The following is a 20,175-nucleotide window of genomic DNA, read 5'->3' on the forward strand; positions in this document are numbered from 1 at the left end:
CATTCCTTCTTCGCGGACTCCATCTACGCCTTTGGGAACCCCTGGACCTGCTGGGGTTGGACCCCAGCAGTTGTGTGAATGGAAGGCTCTTCACGGGTCTAGAGTATGAAGGGAAAATGCCCCCCATCCTGGACCACACAACTCATTCTATGTCAGAGTCTGCCAGGACCCTGAGATCATCAGGGCAGGACTTCCAGGAGTTGGGATGGTGGGGTTAATGGATCTCCCATGAGGGGAAGCATCCACCAGGCTTGGGGAAAGGAGAGTGAAATGGCTCCCATATCAGAGGCACAAAACTCAATCACTGACACCCCTCCCTCCCCAAACCTGCCTAGACCTCCACACCCCTGTCCAGGCAGCTGACTCCTCAGCAAGCGGTGAGCTCTGCAGGGTATGGTGACAGGTTGTCCAGAGGGTTGTGCTACTGCTTTCTCTCAGACTAATGCCATATGGTGGGGAGAACGATGGTGTCTGCCATGTGAGAGAGGGACTCATCACAGGGATTCTGGTGGCTTTCCCTTCAGCTTTCTTTCCAGATCCACAAACGCCACTCTCTTCACAAGATTCTAGCCCACTCTGCCCCCACTGCACTGGAGCTCATGGTCAGTGGCTGCAAATAAAAGTTTGTGTGTTGGTCCTTCAAGAAGGTACCTGTGTCTCTAGTTGACTTTCATCACTCCCGAGCAGACCGAATCCCCACTGATTTTCATAGCAGATGCTACGGGGTCACCTCTTGATAGCTCTGGTGCTCTGGGCTGGGGATCCCAGACTGGGGTTGATACCCCATGCCTCTGGGGGTGGGGCCACCCCTTCTCACATCTCCATCCTTTCTACCAATCTTAATTTGGCTTTCATAAATCCTTGTTTGTAAGACTTCTGTTCAGCTAATCTTCCATTGGTTATTCGGGATGATTGCTCTATATTTTAGTTATAATTCCAGTTTGGTCCTGGGAGGAGATGAATGTAGCTTCCACTTAATCTGCTGCAATCTTGGATCTTTAGTAATCATGACGTGTCAGTATCTGATTTCCCCTTTCCCCTGTTGATCATATATATTAAAAGAAACTGTAAGTTTTCTCTTTATTCTCCTTTTATTCTCTCTTTTCTTTCTACTTTAGTTTTGTTTCTGCCCAGGACCTTCTTCCTGCCAACTTCCGTAATACTTCTTTTCTGCTCGTGTTCCTCTTATCAACTAGTGCCCTGTACTCTTAGCCTACCTTTATCTTTTTAGCTGTTTCACAAGAGCTTTCTTCTTTTGATTAAAAATACCTTTTTACTTATTGACCTAATTTCCTTCTAGCTTCTTTGAAACTTAGCTCCATTGTCAATCCTTCTTCCTTCATTATTTTTCTTCATCACCAGTTTCTCTCATTGCCTTCAGATACTATTTTTGCATTAAATTGTAAGTATTAAATATCTTAATTTTAGGGATTTAATTCTAGGTGGACATGTAATAGATTAAAATTGTGGTAAAATATACATGATATTAAATTAGCATTTTTATCCATTTTTAAGTATATGGTTGAGCAGCATTAAGTACATTTGCATTTTGTTCAACCAATTCCAGAAATTTTTTTCAATTTGCAAGATTGAAATTCTGTATCTTTAAACAGTAAATAATTCCCTCTTTTCTTCTGTCCCAGCCCATAGCAACTACCATTCATTCCACTTTCAGTCTATATGAATTTGACTAATGTAGGTATCTCATATAAGTAGAGTCATATAACATTTGTCCTTTTAATCCTCCCACTTTTAAACTGATTTTTAGAGAGAGAGGGAGAGAGGGAGAGAGAGAGAGAGAGAGAGCAAGAGAGAGAGAGAGAGAGATTTGTTGTTCTACTTATTTGTGCATTCATTGATTGATCCTTGTATGTGCCCTGTCTGGGGATTGAACCTGCAGCCTTGACGTATTGGGAGAAAATTCTATCCATCTGAGCTATTATGCCAGGCCCTTAATATGTGTTCTTTTATGATTATTTTACTTAACATCAACATTTTCAGGATTCATCTATTTTGTAACTTGTCTCAGAAATTCTTTCCTTTTTAAGGCTGAATATCCCATTGTATGCCTATACCACATTTTTCCTATCCAGCTATCTGTTGATGGGCATGAACATATGAACTTTTCATTTACGGAATTTATTATAATGAAATTATCAAAGCACTATTATTATGGACTACCTGGTAGGACATGGAGTTAAGGTTGTTATGTGATTATAGATATTTCCTCAATAAGGAATTTTTCTCACATGGAGGGTAATATTAGGACACAAAACCCAGGCAAATAAGAATTCAGACTGAGTACAAAATGCTTACATTTTGAAAACTACTACCTAAGTTTGTATGCAAGCCATGTATTTGGCTGTTTTGTCAACAAATATATACAATATTTGTCAGAATATAGTGTTTTAAAAAAAATAGCATCACAAATGAAAACAGCCAAATTCTTTTTATTGGGACTGTGAGCCTACTAGTAGAACTATTGCCTCTGATGTTCTTTTTTTTTAAAATATACTTTTACTGATTTTTTACAGAGAGGAAGGGAGAGGGATAGAGAGTTAGAAACATTGATGAGAAACATCGATAAGCTGCCTCCTGCACAACCCCCACTGGGGACGTGCCCACAACCAAGGCACATGCCCTTGACTGGAATCGAACCTGGGACCCTTGAGTCCGCAGGCTAATGCTCTATCCACTGAGCCAAACCGGTTACGGCAACCTCTGATGTTCTTGAAACTGTTGTTTCTTTAGTGTGTACTGTTGGTGTCACTACTCACTTTGATGATTGGTAAAATCTGTACCTCTCATAGGTTTAAAAGAAGAAAATAAATTTCAGACAACCAACTTATCTACAGAAGACACAACTATGGAAGGAGGTCACTCATTTTTGGTACTGTGACTCTGTGTCACTATTGTTCCTTTTGAAGAAAGAATTTAAATATCATACATAGGACTAATCAGGAACTCTGTGTGGTATGTGCATGTGTGTGTGCACATGCATGTGGGTGTGCTAGTATTTGTTTCTTGATATCCATTGCTTATAGATTAGTAACACTAAATTATAGGAGGCATGAAAAAGGTGAGGAAATAATTTTTTCTTTTGAGTATATATTTTGTTGAGTATATATTTTAAAGGACCCATGATCAACAATTGAGAAATACCTCTCCTTTACTTATTTATTTGTTTGTTTATTTATTTATTTATTTTTAATTAAATATTTATTGTTCAGATTATGACACTTGTTCCTCTTTCCCCCCCACCATAACTCACCTCCTCCCAGTTCCCACCCCACCCTCCGCCCTCACTCCCCACCCACTGTCCTCATCCATAGGTGCACGATTATTGTCCAATCTCTTCCCGCATCCCCCACACCCCTTCCCCCCGCCCCAAGAATAGTCAGTCCACTCCCTTTCTATGTCCCTGATTCTATTATAATCACCAGTTCATTCTGTTCATCAGATTATTTATTCACTTGATTCTTAGATTCACTTGTTGATAGATGAGTATTTGTTGTTCATAATTTGTATCTTTACCTTTTTCTTCTTCTTCCTCTTCTTAAAGGATACCTTTCAGCATTTCATATAATACTGGTTTGATGGTGATGAACTCCTTTAGCTTTTCCTTATCTGTGAAGCTCTTTATCTGACCTTCAATTCTGAATGATAGCTTTGCTGGATAAAGTAATCTTGGTTGTAGGTTCTTGGCATTCATCACTTTGAATATTTCTTGCCACTCCCTTCTGGCCTGCAAAGTTTCTGTTGAGAAATCAGCTGACAGTTGTATGAGTATTCCCTTGTAGGTAACTGAGTTTCTTTCTCTTGGTGCTTTTAAGATTCTTTCTTTGTCTTTTGCTCTTGGCATTTTAATTATGATATGTCTTGGTGTGGTCCTCTTTGGATTCCTTTTGTTTGGTGTTCTCTGTGCTTCCTGGACTTCTAAGTCTCTCTCTTTCACCAGGTAGGGGAAGTTTTCTGTCATTATTTCTTCAAATAGGTTTTCAATATCTTGCTCTCTCTCATCATCTGGTACCCCTATAATTCTGATGTTGGTACGCTTGAAGCTGTCCCAGAGGCTCCTTACACTATCTTTGTATTTTCGGATTCTTTTTTCATTTTGCTTTTCCAGTTGGGTGATTTTTGCTTCTTTGTATTTCAAATCTTTGACTTGAATCTTGCGATCCTCTGGTCTGCTGTTGGGAGTCTGTATAATATTCTTTATTTCAGTCACTGTATGCTTAATTTCTAGTTGGTCTTTATCACAACATTGAGGGTCTCATTAGATTTCGTGTACATCTCATTAAGTTTACCGGCAGTCTCTAGAAGACTCTTGAAAGACCTCAAAAGTGTGGTTTTGAATTCTATATCCAGCAGCCTGCTTTCCTCCATTTCTGTCATTTGTGTCCTGTTTCTTTGTGTCGGCATTTTTTATGCTTCGCTGTGTCGATAGAGTGGCTTTCTGTGCTAAGTGTCCCAATTACCTGAGGTAGACACTCTTGGTGCACCCCCTCGTGGTCTTTGTGCGCAGTCTTGTTGTACCTAAGCCTTGATTGTTGTAGGTAACACTGGGAGGGATTTGACTTCCAGGCCAATTGGCTGTGAGAATCAGCTGTGTCTGCAGTGGGAGAACTTCTCTGCTGGATCTCTAGGGCAGCACTAATCTAGCCTCTGCCTGAGGCTAAACAGCAAATGCCTCCCTGCAAGGCTTGGGCAGGGCGGGTCCCAGGGGATCAACAGGGCAGGCGGAGCCAGCAGTTATGGTTGCTCTCAGTCCTGTCCCCAGAGGCTCTGCCTCTCAGTGTCCAGGTAAAAGCTGCCCTCGAGTTCCGACTGATGCCAGACAGTCCTGCTTCTCCCGTTTGAGTCTGGGTCCCTAGAGACTCGCCCAGAACTGGAGCTCAGAGCCTGAGACTCCCTCCCGATTGAAACAGACAACCGCTCCCTCAGCCGCCAGCCCTCTCCGCATGCACCTCTGCACCTTTGTATTTTACTTCTGCACTGCACCTCCTCTGAGTCTTGGTATGCTTTTCTCTTTCCTTCTAGTTGTGGAATTTCCCCTCAGCCAGCCTTCCTGTGGTTCTGGGTGATGTCCGTTCCGTCTTTTAGTTGTATTTTTGAAGTGGTTGTGCGAGGCAGCAATCTCCAGTGTTTACCTATGCCGCCATCTTGGTTTCTCCATTTTTTTTTTTTTGAGGTAAAATCAGACCAGTGATTAAGCATTGTGTAAAGACAACACTAGATCATTGAGATCATTGTGTTTGTCTGTATCTTCTTTTGTTGACATATAACTCATTTGATTTCCCTAGGGCTAGCTGAGTATTCCATAAAGATATTTTCTTTGTTTTAATTTTGAAGTCATGTCATTTGCAACTGGATGTTCTAGATAAATAAACAAATAATACACATTTTTATGTACCAGTTACTGGGAAGTTGCTGATAAAGAGTTTGATATAGTTTAGAGCTTAGGGTACACCCAGGCCTGTAGCAGGAGACTAATATATAGCTATAAATAAATGTAAATTGTTTAGACAATAGTCATATTGTTGTTGGTCGAAAACAGGCTCTCCCATGGGATCAGGAGAAAAGCATTTCAAGGATCCATGCATGGGAGATTGTGATGTGGATGCAGCAAAATGATATAGTTGTGATGTAATATCAGAAGAGTTTTCCTGGCTTCCCAATGTCCCATATTCCTCCCTCCTGCCATGGCAGAAGTACAGCTGTGTCTTCAACAAGGCCAAAGCAAAAGCCAGAGTCCAAAGTCTCCACTTCATATTCCCTCGGGGCCCACACAGTCTCCTGAAGGCCTCAGGTGGCCACTAACCTGCATGGTCACATGCCTCCGGGCAGGAGAGAACATGAAGGAACAGGTGAGTGCACGAGTGCAGTCCTGAGCAAAAGAGAGAAGCTTCTTTGATGGCCTGGAGCAGTGGTGAGCAAACTCGTTAGTCAACAGAGCCAAATATCAACAGTACAACGATTGAAATATCTTTTGAGAGCCAAATTTTTTAAACTTAAACTGTATAGGTAGGCACATTGTTATTAACTTAATTAGGGTACTCCTAAGGCTTAGGAAGAGCCACACTCTAGGGGCCAAAGAGCCACCTGTGGCTTGCGAGCCGCAGTTTGCTGACCATGGAGCTATGTGTTCTCAACCTTGGGTGGAACCAGAAGCTTTTTCAAGATAACCGATCAGTGTCCCAAGCTTTCCAGGGCTTCTGCTGAGTCCAGCGATCCCTTTCCCAGGTTAGACTGACAAACCCTCGTGGTCAGGCACCTCCCCCAGTGCCACTTTTACTTCATTGCATGTGCTTACCTCTCCCTGCTTCTGTCTCCCACACACAGTCCCCTTAGAGGGGCAATGCTGTGATTTCTTAGGGTGTGAAGCTGTAGCTTCCTGGTGAAGCAAACAGGCCCCTGCTTCCCAGCTGAATATGCTCAACCATGTCTGACTCTCCCTTGCTCTCTTTTCTTGCAATAACTCGCTGATGGTGCTGACAATATTACTGATATTTTAAACAGGGATACAAAGACAAGAAAATAATAATTTGTAATAAAAAATAATTCTGAAAAGGAAAGTATTTTACATTTGTAATGAAATTTAAAATTCTTAATGAAAAAGGAAAAGTAACAGTTAAGGATTGCCTCCTTATTTACCAGTATATACTATTAAGTAAGTATATACTGTTAGTATAGAGTAGACTCTTCTTAGTTTATATTTGATACACAAATTACATGATCCTATTGTGCTTATTTCAAAATGTATTTTATATCATTAAATTATGATCCTACTAATATAAATTTCTTAGTGAATTAATACAATTTTTAACATGTATATTTTAAAGCCTCTTGACCTTTTATTGTTCATCACTATCAACAAGAACATGCACTTCAGAATTATGTTCCCCCTCACCAGTAGTAGGGATAAAATTAAGATTGTCCATCAGAGATTACTTCATTTTATAACCAGACCCATATGTCTTCAAAGTAATTATCTTTCATTTGTCCATCCATTTTCAGAGGAATATTTAGAGACCTTACTCTGTGGTAGGTACTTTTCTTGACTGTCTTTTTGTTTTGTTTTGTTTTTGTTTTTGTTTTTTTGTTACAATAGCTTAACCACATGCATGGCCTGAGGATAAGGACTGCTTCTGTGTTCAAATTTTTAAAAGAAAGAAAAGAAAAGAAAGAGAAAATATTCTTACCAGTCTGAATGCCAAGAAAGATAATTTGTAAAATTGAATTTCCGAATTGTATTTGAAAGTCAACCAGAAATTCCACTTATTTTTAAAATAATGCAGTGGAAAATTTCAGTAAATTTTCAAAATGCTACTTACTTGTCTAGAAAGTAAATCAAATTTAATTGTATTCTGCTAAGTAAAAGTTTTCATTATACAGTAATAAATTGCTAGCTCATCTAGAGTACTTCATATTTCTGTAATTGACTCATGACAAATTAATATCCTCATTCTATGATGTAAAATAGACCCATACAGATAATAACTGTAACAATTCTTTAATCATGTATAAAGTATGTGTATTTAAATACATTATATGATTTTTTATACACATAAACCAAATGAGAACTATTTGTTTATGCTTTAAAAATACATTGTATCCAGATATCACAATACATTTTTATTTATCCAATAATTTTATGGACATTTTCCAAGTAAAAATAAAAAGTAGAGTTGCTAAAATGAATGTCTGAAATAATGGCTACAGCCATGTTAAGAAAACCTTAGGAGTTTAACTAGGTTTTTCCCTTTTATGTGGGTTCCTAAACTAGATTCCTAACGACGTAGAAGTTGGAACCCACTGACAAGTAACTTCATCAGGCAAGTTCTTTGTAAGGAGGACCAGTAGTGGGTCATAGTAATTCAGCTCGGCTGAGTCACTGACTGAGAAACATTCTCGGTAGCTAGAGCAGGGTACTTGCAGAGAGTGTTTTTGTCCCTGATGATGCTTCTGTGGTTCTTCATATTGGCACGCACAATGGTCTAAAACGTTTGATTTGACATGCAGTGAAGAGTACTTAATTTAAAGATAATTCAAGAAATAGTCTGAGAATGGGGTTTTGAATTTCCTGCTAAAATTTCAGAAATATGTCTAACTCTTATGAGTACCTTTAGAGCACCTTGTCAATTTGGTTTGGTATCTTAGAAGCTCTGAACACAGTGCTTACATACAGTACATTTTCAATAAATGTTGGACTGCTATTATCATTTTGGTGCTAAAATCTAATATAAAAAACCCTTCCTGATTATACTTGAATATATATAATATATTAATATTCTCATCTAAATAAAAATATACATAAAAGAGTGCATACCTATTAAGTTTGTACCTTCCTCTGTCAATTTTCAAGTTGTCTTTATTTGACTAGAAGAAAAGATGATGTTTTGTAAATTTTCTGATGATATATATATATATATATATATATATCTCCACACTCTATTTTTCAATTATTAAACCAATGATACTGTTGTGAATTTCAACTGACATAAATTTTTCCACTTATTGGCCTTGATAAAAATTTGCCTTATTTTATAATGTATGTTGCTAAAGTATACTAGTACACCATTCTTTAAAAGACAAACCAAACAAAAACCAGAAAGAGGAATTGGCACAATAGATGTATTTATCTATGAAATGGAATATTTTTTTAATGATTTAATGCATTGGGGTCTTTATATGGATTTCATCTTAGAGTTAGAAGACCAGTCACCCATAACATAGAATAAAATAAACTACCACAATCAAATGATTAAGAATTATTGTCAACAATAGATAAACAAACTAACAATGTAAGAGATATCCATCTAATAAAGGATGACTGCTTCTCTTAATGAAGGAAAAAGGAGAAGTTAATGTTTTTATTAAAACTGTCAGCCTGGAACTTGAACAATATTGCATCCTCTTATTGTGTTAGGTATGAGATTGTGTAAGAAAATTCAATCTTTCCTAAGTCACATAACTATTTGTTTTGCTGTGATAAATATATAGTATTGCTTCTCCACACAAATGAGCTATATAGACCTGTGAAATAAGCAAAATTAAAGGAAGGCTCAGTACTGTAAAATGGACATACCTCCTCACCTGATCTCAGCTTCCTTGAACTTACCTTCTGTCTGTCTTTTTTTTTTTTTTTTTCCTGCAATTAAATTGACTTCCGAAGAGAATCTATTAGCTGGACTAGAGTATTGCAATGTAAGTGATTTTTTAAATCATTGTTGTGAACATTGCTTAACTCAAGTTATGTTCCATTCAAGAGCTTATCTTAAAAAATTAAATCTATGTGTGTGTGTGTGTGTGTGTGTGTATACACACACACACACACACACACACACTAGGTTAGATGATGGAGGTAGCTCAGTGTTGGTGGAACTTCAGCTGAACAGTCAAATCAAGAAAATGGAAGTATTGCATGAAAAAACTGTGAATATGCAAGAAACCAGGTTTTAATAATTTTAAGTAGTTTTATTATTCATTTAGCATTTATGAAACAAATACTATATCCTGAATGACAGTATGCTAGTGTTAACCTTGAAAAGTTTTTATCAATAGGCAGAGGATACTCTGTATTTCTTAATATATTGTATTGTAGTAGAATCCCAGAGACCTGGTATTAGATTAGAACTATGCATTTGCTAAAGAAGAGATTTGAGGATGGAATCATTTGACAAGTGGTAGAGAAAACATGAAAAATCCAAGTCACCCAGGGTTATCAGACTCCTTTTGTAGTTGGGGCTACGTATCCCTCAAATGACTGGGAAATCCTGAACTGCCATTTACTAAATCTTTCTTACATAGCTTACAAGATGTTTCTTAAGATTTGGAGTTCTTTACATTGCCTGCATCACATTTGTTATGATTTGAAAGAGATAGACAAAACATCTCCAGCATCAAGAAAGCAGCTGCAGAGTCATTTTCATCTATGTTCATTTTGTCCACTTAATTCTCTAAACACTGTTTACATACTTGAATATGCTTGTTTTGCTGAAAATAAAACTTTCTTTTCACCAAAAATAAGAAAGTAAAATGGGAAAATATAGAACCAAGGATTTGTCCTGAGGATCATAAATGTTGATCTGCTCTTAAACTTGGTAACTATATTAGTAAAACCAACTATTGGTCAGCATCGGAGGAAGATGAGTTATTCACATTTTATATGAATGAAGCATAAAGGAGGGGATTACCAAAATAGGGATGGATGAGTAAGAGAATAGAAGAGGAATAAGAAAGAAAGCACATTTAAGTTTGATGCGCTTTTTACTACAATGAAGTATGTCAAAGAAAATCAGACCTAACTAGATGTGTTCTGTACAATCTCTGTTGCTTAAGCCTACTTTACTAATTCTAGTAGCAGCATTCTTGAATATTTCTTTGCCATTTTCTCCTAATTTAGTCTTATACTATTAGTCAAAAACAACAATAAAACTAAAGTGTTTTTATTATTTATTTTTATTTAATTTTTAATTTATCTTTATTGTTGAAAGTCACAGACATCCCCTTTTTTCCTTCATTGGCCCCCTCCATCCTACTCCAGCTCTCCCCAGACCTTCACCAAACTATTGTCTTTGTCCAGAAGATATGCATATATGCATATAAATTCTTTGGTTAATCTCTTCCTGCCTCCTCTCCCCCATTCCCTCAGAGATTCTTCAGTCTGTTCAACACTTCCATGTCTCTGGATCTGTTTTGCTTGTCAGTTTATTTTGTTCATTAGATTGCACATATAAGTAAGATCATGTGATATTTGTCTTTCTCTGACTGGCTTATTTTGTTTAGCATAAAATGTCCCTCAGTGCTGTCTCAAAGAGTAACAGGTCCTTGAGTAACTTCAAGGGACTCAAAGAGAACTTCAAGGGATTTAGTGAGACTTTTAAGGATCTTAGTGAGAATGTCAAAGACATGAAAAAGGACCATTCAGGAATTAAGCATACACCAACTGAAATAAAGAATAATTTACAGGGATTCAACACTAGTGTAGAGGATTCTGATAATAAAATGAACTATTTGAAATATGAGGAAGCAAAAAACACCCAATCAGAAGAGCAAAAAGAAAATATGTAAGGAGCCTCTGAGACAACTTCAAGCATACCCACATTTAAATTATGGGGGTGCTAAAAGGAGAAGAGAAAGAGCAAGATATTGAAAATCTGTTTGAAGAAATAATGACAGAAAACTTCCCTTACCTGGAGAAAGAAATAGATTTATAAGTCCAGAAAGCACAAAGAGTCCTAAATAAGAGGAACCCAAAAAGGACCACACCAAGGCACATCATAATTAAAATGCCAAGAGTTAAAGAAAAATAGATAATCTTAAAAGTGGCAGGAGAAAAGAAGTTAGCTACCTACAAGGGACAGTCCTACCCATAGGACTGTCAACTGATTTCTCAACATAAACTTTGCAGGCCAAAAGGGAGTGGCAAGAAATATTCAAAGTGATGAATAGTAAGGACCTACAATCAAGATTACTCTACCCAGCAAAGCTATCATTCAAAATTGAGGGTCAGATAAAGAGCTTCACAGACAAGAAAAAGCTAAAGGAGTTCATCACCATCAAATCAGTATTACATGAAATTTTGAAGGGTATTCTTTAAGAAGAAGAAAAAGATAAAAAATATGAACATTGAAATCACAATAAATACATACCTACCAACAAAATTAATCTTATAAGTGAAAATAAATAAATAAGAAATCTAATGAACAAAATAAACTGGTGAATAAAATAGAATCAGAAGCATGGAAACATGGAACAAACTGATGAATCTGAAAGGGAAGGGGGGTGGTAGCAGGAAGAGATTAAACAAAGATCTTACCTGCATACATGCATTTGCTGTGGACACAGACAATAGGGTGATGAAGGTCTGTGGCAGGCTGGGAACCCAGTGTAGAGGGGCAATTTTGAGTTTCCTCAAAAAATTAAACATGGAATTGCCATTTGACCCAGTGATCCCACTTCTAAGAAAACTGCCGGGAGCCGGTCCATCCTTGCTGTTTCAAGGGACCTGGCATATATGGCATACTGTTCTTGGCACTATGTGTTTTAACCAAGGTCTCTGAGAAAGGTGGTTTCCCCAGGTAGGGATTTTCCCCTGAAGTTAGGGAGGGACTAAAACCCCTCAACTAAGTGCCAGGCGGGTAATTAATCCCTTTAACTACGAACAATCATGCTTAAACTACATAATCTTTTCTCCCTGGAATGGAGATAAGAAACGCCCTAACCTTTGTAATAGAGATTGATAGGATTGAATCAACTGGTATAAATACAGTTGTAACAAGGCAGAAAGACTCAGAACTTAGAACAGAATCAAGAAGACAGAGCCTACACGGAGCCTAGAGACAGAAGAACTTTGCTGGAGAGAGCATGCCGGAGGATCCTGGAGAGGGACTGGCCTCGGAGCCTAGAGACAGAGCCTAGCGGGAGAACATGGCAAGGGATCCTGGACTGAACCTGACTGCGGAGATTGGCAGGAGAACCTGACTGGAACCTGGACACTGAACCTGACTGGAGAGCCTGGACAGAACCTGGCTGGAGAACCTAGCGAGGGAACATGGCTACAGAACCTCGCTGGAGATCCGAAGCAGAGCCTCTCTGGAGATCAAGACCAGAACTTGGCTGGAGATCCTGGCTAGGCTGCTGATCAACTGAACGCTGTCTCCGTGTCATTCCTTCTTCGCCGACTCCGTCCACACCTTTGGGGACCCCTGGACCTGCTGGGGTTGGACCCCGGCAGAAAACATCCTAAGAATCTAGAAACACCAATCATAAAGAATATATGCACCCCTTTGTTCATAGCAGCATTATTTGCAATAGCCATTATCTGGAAACAGTTCAAGTGTCTTTCAGTAGATGAGTGGATAAAAAAGCTGTGGTACATTTAACAATGGAATATTATGCAGCTGTAAAAAAAGAAGGAAATCTTACCTTTTGTGTTGTTTGGATGGACCTGGAGTTTATTGTGCTAAGAGAAATAGGCCAGCCTGGGAATAAGAGAATTACCATATGATCTCACGTATGTGTGGACGTTAATGAACAAAATTAACTGATGAACAAAAAAGAACCAGAGGCATGGGTACAAGGAACAGACTGAAAGATTTCACAGGGGAGGTGGTTGGGATAAAAGAATGTGAAGGGATTAGCTAAAGAACATATCTTCAGAGCCCATGGACACAGGCAACAGAATGGTAAAGCCAGGGGAGGATGGAGATAGGCAAAAGAGAGGGAAGGAATGTGGCACATTTGTAATTATGTCAACAATTTAAAAAACTGTATTTAAAATATCAGTGTAATTTTTACTTTTGAATATCAATTACATGTTATGACCTATGTATCAAATCTATTTTATTTATTTCAAAATTTTAGTACATTCCTTCAAATCTTGAAATTAATTAGACTAAGTATTTTGTATTATGCTACTTTCCATTAGAAGTGAATAGATACCTATTTTACAAGTAAGCTTTATATTATGTAATTTTTTTTCTTTTTGTTTTTTTAAAAAAACAACTACATGATAGTATTTCTTTTAGAACATATCTCCAGTTTTGTTAACTAGAAGACAGTAGGGTAGCCCTGGCTGGTTCTCTGTGGTTAGAGTGTTGGCCCTCAGACTGAAGGGGTCACAGGTTTGATTCCTGGTCAAGGAAACGTGTCTGGGTTCCAGGTTTGATCCCTTTGATCCCCCTCCCTGGTTGGGGCACATGTGAAAACAAGCAATCAATGTCTCTCTCACATCGATGTTTCTCTCTCTTCTCTCTCTCTCTCTCTCTCTCTCTCTCTCTCTCTCTCTCTCTTTCTCTCTCTCTCTTTCTAACCGGCCCTTCCATTCTCTCTAACAATCAATGGAAAAAATATCAAAATATCCTGGGCTTAGGATTAGCAAAACACACACACACACACACACACACACACACACACACACAATAGTATGGAAGAATTAGCAAAGAGGTCAAGTAACATATTAGAAAACTTAATATGTTTTTTTAGTATCAAGAAGTTCATAGAAATAGATACATACAACAAAACTAAACCACCTAGCAGTTCATTTTATATAATACCTTTCTTGAAAAAAGATAGGTCAAACTCTTGGTAATATCAATGATGCTTTCCTCATTACCATATTAAAACTTAAATAAATGTGTAAGCCAATTTAAAAGGTCAGAAGAAATTGGGAAAGGGAGTTCTTGTAAATATGAACTGCATAGAGGTCCTTCTTTTATCCAGAAAGTATTTGCTGTCTTGACTTATATTGGGTGATATATATATATATAAATATCATGTTTCTCAGCAGACTGGGGTATCACCCCTTATATATTTTCAGCAACCAATCAACATATCGGCATGTGTATAGTATATGTAAGAAAATTTTAATTAGCTTCTCTACCACTGGCTTTGCGTTTTCCAGTTGACTTTATTTTCCTTTAATGGCTTAAGTTTTTGTTGTTTTGATAGAGTTTTATTTTGTTGTTGTATAATTAACTGGTCATTTGGTTCTTAAGTGATCATTTGGTATATAATTAAAAGATCATTATGATCATTGTGTTCAGTAATCTCTTTTTTATTTCTTGAGCTTTATTACAAAAATAATACATACTTATATAAATAAAAATTTGTATGTTGAAGTGGTGAAATGGTCTTTATTTTTATAGTTAGTGTCTCGCAATTCCTTTTATACTTAAATTTGACTTTTATTCAAGAAATACATACACAGAGCTAAAAAATCAAATGAAACAAATGCTCATTTTAATGAAAAATAGCAATTCTCTGCCTTTTACCTTCCCACCCAATCCAGCTATACAGAGGCAACAAACGTTTCAAACGTTTGGTATTTATATTCTTAATTTTAAATTATGTGTTTATTTCTATTTCTTCACTTATCAATTTTCAACCTTAATTTTGAGTAATGAAAATGGGAGAGAAAGGCATATAAATAAAAATGTGACATAATATCTAAGCTAATATATACTACAATAGAGTTCTGCATATGTTTTCTTTGTGTTTATAAAGAACAGGTAAAACATTAGATCTTCTAAATTGGTTTTAAGTCTGTATTGTGTAAGCTTCCATTAGCACTAAACAAGATAGTGTTCATTCATCTTTTTGTATCCTTGTCAACACTGGCAGAATTCAGAAATCAAATTTATGCTATGTTGATAACATAAAGTGATATCTCATTGGTTTTTTAATATGCATTTTTCTGACAACTATTGATTTTTAGCATTTTAAAATATACTTGACTAGAGGCCTGGTGCACGAAAATTCTTGCACTTGGAGCAGGGAGGGATGTCTCAGCCCGGCCTGTGCCCTCTCACAGTTCCGGAGTCCTCAGGCGATATCCGAATGATGGCTTAGGCTAATGATGGCAAACCTATGACACGTGTGTCAGAGGTGACATGCTAACTCATTTTTTTGGTTAATTTTTCTTTGTTAAATGGCATTTAAATATATAAAATAAATATCAAAAATATAAGTCTTTGTTTTACTATGGTTGCAACTATCAAAAAATTTCTATATGTGACATGGCACCAGAGTTCAGTTAGGGTTTTTCAAAATGCTGGCACACTGAACTCAAAAGGTTCGCCATCACTGGCGTAGGCCCACTCCTAGAGCAGGCCTAAGCTACAGTCTGGCCTCTCTCTGTGGGAAGCAACTGGGCAGGCCGAGCAGGGGACAGTGCTGACTGGCAAGTGGCTGGTCCTGCCCCACTCCATTGCCCCTCTGCCACAGCTGGTCGCCACCTCCCCCCCCCCATCTCTGTCCCCTCCCTCTGCCTGCTGGCACACGCCTTGGCTGGCCTGCCCCTGCCTGTTTGCCAACCCCGCCCTCCGCTGACCGGTTGTTCCACTATTTGGTTGATTTGCAAATTACACGTTTATTATATAGGATACCTCTTCTGGCTTCTCCTGAGAAACAGTATTTTCAGGTTTTTTGCTCACTTTTCTATTAGCTTCCTCTTAGTATATATTATAATATTAACTGCTCATTGGTTTTAGTTATTTCCTCAGTTTGCCTATGGAATTTATCTATGCCTGTTCTTCACTGAAAACTTCTTACTTTATGAAGCCACATTAATCAATTTTATCCTTTATTATTTATACTTTTAAAGTCTTATTTCAGAATCATTTTTTTTTTACTTTTAAGTCTCAAAAATAGTCACGTAATTTGTTTTTAAATTAGTTTTGAAAATATAACTCTCATGTTGTCCCAAAGCTTCCTTAGACTCTCCTCATGCTTTTAAATTATTTTTTCCATTTGCTGCTCTGAATGAGTTTTTTTTTTTTTGCTACCTAGTCTTCTAATTTGATCCTCAGCTTCTTCTAGTCTTCTATTGAATCCTTCTAGAGTCTTATTTATTTCAGCTATGTCATTCATCATTTCCAATGGATTCTTATTTATTGTTTCTTTATTTTTATTCTTTTCATGTTGTTATAGCTCTCATTAAGTCCCTTATAAATCTTATTAAGTTGCTTGTAGTTCTCACTGAGTTGTCTGAGCACCCTTATTACCATTACTTTGAATTCTTCGCCTGACAAATTGCTTGTCTCTGTTTCATTTAGTTCATTTTCTGGTGATTCCTCCCTTTCCTTGGGGGTTGTTTCTTTGTCTCCCCATTTTTGTTGTCCCTTTATATTTGTTTTTATGTATCAGATCAAACTGCTATGCCTCCCAGACTTTATAGGGTAGTCTTATGTAATAGGTGCTTTGTGGGACCTAGTGGTGCAGTCTCTTAGATCTCCTGAGCTGAGTGCTCTAGGAAATCCCCTTGCTTGGATTCTCTTGTTGTAGTTTGGTCTTGAATGTCATTGTCCCATTCATGGATGGAATCTCCTCTTAGGCTGACTGACCATGTGGCTCACCCCTGAACACATCACAGGAACTATTGTGGAGATACTGACAGAACAGAACAAAATACAACACCACTAAACACAAAACAAAAGAAACAAAACAAAAACATACACAGGCCCTTATAGCAACACAAAAACAATCACCAGAGAAGAGAGAATTAGGAAAGAGAAAAGAGAGCAAGAATGATAGAAGACAAGAAAGAAAGAAAAATACAAGGAGAAAAATAACAAAACAGACAAAAAAAGAGGGGAGGAGAAAAAGGAATATGTGTGTGCAGAGCTGAAATAAGGGAAATAAGAATAAAGATTAAGGGAAATAAGGAAAGGAAAACTGTTTAAAATAAAGAAGGAAGAAAAAATTTTGAAAAGTATAATAGAAAGCAGATAGGCCCAAAATAAGAAAAAGAAAAAAAGATGAGAAAGCAGTAGAAAAAGAAAAGAGAGAAGAAAAGATGAGTAGGAAAAGGGAAGAGAAAAATTAGATGTAGGAACAAAATTATAGAACAGGGGTGGGCAAACTTTTTGACTCGAGGGCCACAATGGGTTCTTAAACTGGACCAGAGGGCCGGAACAAAAGCATGGATGGAGTGTTTGTGTGAACCAATATAAATTCAAAGTAAACATCATTACATAAAAGGGTACGGTCTTTTTTTTTTAGTTTATTCATTTCAAACAGGCTGGATCCGGCCCACGGGCCGTAGTTTGCCCACGGCTGTTACAGAAACTAGAATAGTAACAAATCAATAAAGCAGATAGATAAAGAAGATAAATAAAAAAGAGGGTAAATAAAGGAAAGAGAAAAGATAAAAAAAGAAAAAGAAAAAAAGTGAAGGGGCTTTCCACTTTAAAACTCTTTAATCTTATTGGAATTAAATTTGTATAAGAAGCTAGTTTTATTTTTTGTCATATTCCAAGACAATTGTTCTTTCTCCATACAATGAGTCAACGCCAACCTTTTCTTTTACTTTGTGATATTACCCTTCTGTATATAACTCATTGATATGTGGATTTATCTCTGATATCTATATTCCTGCATCCGCACTGGCAACCTAATAGTTGCAATAGTTGATTCCTTCTCTTTACACCTTATTTCTTAATTTTATTTTGATACTGGGGGTCCGGTGCATAAATTTGTGCACCAGTGGTGTCCCTTGGCCTGGTCTGCAGGATCGGTCAGAAACTGGCTCTCTGACATCCCCCGAGGGGTCCTGGATTGCGAGAGGGCACAGGCCAGGCTGATGGACCCCACTGGAGCACAATCGGGCCGGGGAGGGACGCGGGAGTTTGGCCCCCCAGGGAGGGACGCTGGAGGGCTCCAGGGCATGTCCAGCCCTTCTCACTCAGTTCCGATTGGCTGGACCCCAGCAGCAAGCTAACCTACTGGTTGAAGTGTCTGGCCCCTGTTGGTCAGTGCACGTCATAGCAAGCGGTTGAGCAGCCTTAGCATATTATGCTTTGATTAGCTGAAAGGATGATCAGACGACAGGACACTTAGCGTATTATGCTTTTATTATATAGGATAAATGTACCTCTTATAACATATGCTTTTAAAACTTGTATTGTGATTATTTTTTAGACATATAATTTATAGAAAAATTAGGAAAATGATATCCATGAATATGGGAATAATTTAGGGAAAGTTAATCCATGAATATGAGTGAAAATAAGCCATATTGAGTTAGGAAATAATTTAAACTGCTACATTTTAATAAGATCTCTGTTTCTTTTGGTTTTATATAGCAGGAATGATATAATTATGGACAATAATTAACACAAAGAAAGTCAATAGTGGAGCCCGCTCATGTGCAAAATTTATTTCGTTGAGTGTAGTAGTTAGGTATTTATGAATAAATTGCTGTGATTTATGACAACATACAAAAAAAAATCTACCTAAATTGTGTTTACAAAAAAAGATAAATATGAGAACAGAGGAACTAGACAAAGAATGCTATAATGTAATGGAATTTGAATTACCGTAATTTCTGTGTTTGAAATACCTTAATACTATGATTAACTAAAATAATGGTTTTAAGTTATGCTTTGTGGAATATTTAAGGCTTTTTGGAATGCCCCCAAATATCTAGGGAAAAAATAGTAGTGAGACTGAGTATTTGGATTTCAGATTCAACCAGAATGTTTGATTTTTATCTGTTTAAATAGTCTACCCTTTAGTAAGATTTTATTGGAAGATAGGAGTTTTAGCCAAAAATGTTTGGAAACCATTTAAATAAAATTAGTGAAATGTCTAAATGTTAAACAAAGATGGCATATGATGGCATTCATCTTTTTAATGCCTATGGCAGATATTGCTAATTGAACACAATATTCTTTCCTGCTGCAGATTCAGATTTAGTTGCCATACTGCTTTCCATATGGTCACTACCAATCAATCACTATAGGTGTGTGAGTCAAAACCCATTTACATCTATACACTACTAACTCCTATAATTTTATTGGACCTTCAGAACACTTATTTTAGTCTCAGAAAGGTATGATTTGAATCATTCAGTTTAAAGAAGGAAGAGGCAGGGAAAGAGAGTGGTTAAATAGAAAATGGATCTGGAAAATATAAATTCAAATATGTATTAAGGTGATAATTCTTACATTTTGATTATAAGGAGAAAATGCTCACTACTAATTTGTTAATTGTGTAAAGACCTACAATGCTCATTAAGTATGGATTTAAAAGGCAATTGAAATCAATCATGTTTTCAGTTGATAAACTTGAGACATAAATAATTTCATTATATACATTTAATAATTTTAAATTAAATTTATTGAGATGACATTGGTTAATAAGATCATACACTTTCATGTGTACCTTTCTGTGATACATTATCTGTATGTTGCATTGTATGCCCTCCACCCAAATTCAAATCATCTTCTGTCACCATACATTTAAAATTTTATCACCAAAAATTCAACTTTCCAAGTCAATGTAAGAGTAGGAAATAAAATCTGCATCTCTTGGAAATGCATCTCATGTTGTCTCCATGGTCCTTAGTTTCTACCAAACAATGGATTTAAAATTCTCCAAATTAAAATGTACAAAAGCATTTCATACATGCTTGAAGATTCACAAGGTAATGAATGCATTAACAATTATCTTTATTTGAGGTTGACTATGTTTTATGTTCTATGAAGTCATTGAACTAATTATGACATAAATTTAATTTAATTTTCAAAGCAGTAACAATTATTTGTCTCTATTAACAGGGCTACTCTAATGTGATGCTGGGATTGGATTTACCTAGGATAGCATATCAAGGTTGACCTAGAAGTCTTGTAGAAGATCTGGACAAAATAGGTAAGTGGTGTTTTAGCAATA

The 20,175-nt window shown here is 37.0% G+C and overlaps 1 protein-coding gene across 1 annotated transcript in view; it reads left to right on the top strand.

The window, feature by feature from the left end:
- The window catches only part of FOXP2 (forkhead box P2), a 704,673-nt gene that overhangs the window by 223,025 nt on the left and 461,473 nt on the right, over positions 1-20,175 (top strand). The window contains exon 3 of the mRNA XM_059711598.1: positions 20,064-20,154. The gene's annotated coding sequence lies outside the window, so the exon portion shown is untranslated. The remainder of the gene's footprint in view (positions 1-20,063; positions 20,155-20,175) is intronic.

This window comes from Myotis daubentonii, chromosome 10, assembly GCF_963259705.1.
Source record: "Myotis daubentonii chromosome 10, mMyoDau2.1, whole genome shotgun sequence".
Classification (NCBI taxonomy): Eukaryota; Metazoa; Chordata; class Mammalia; order Chiroptera; family Vespertilionidae; genus Myotis; species Myotis daubentonii.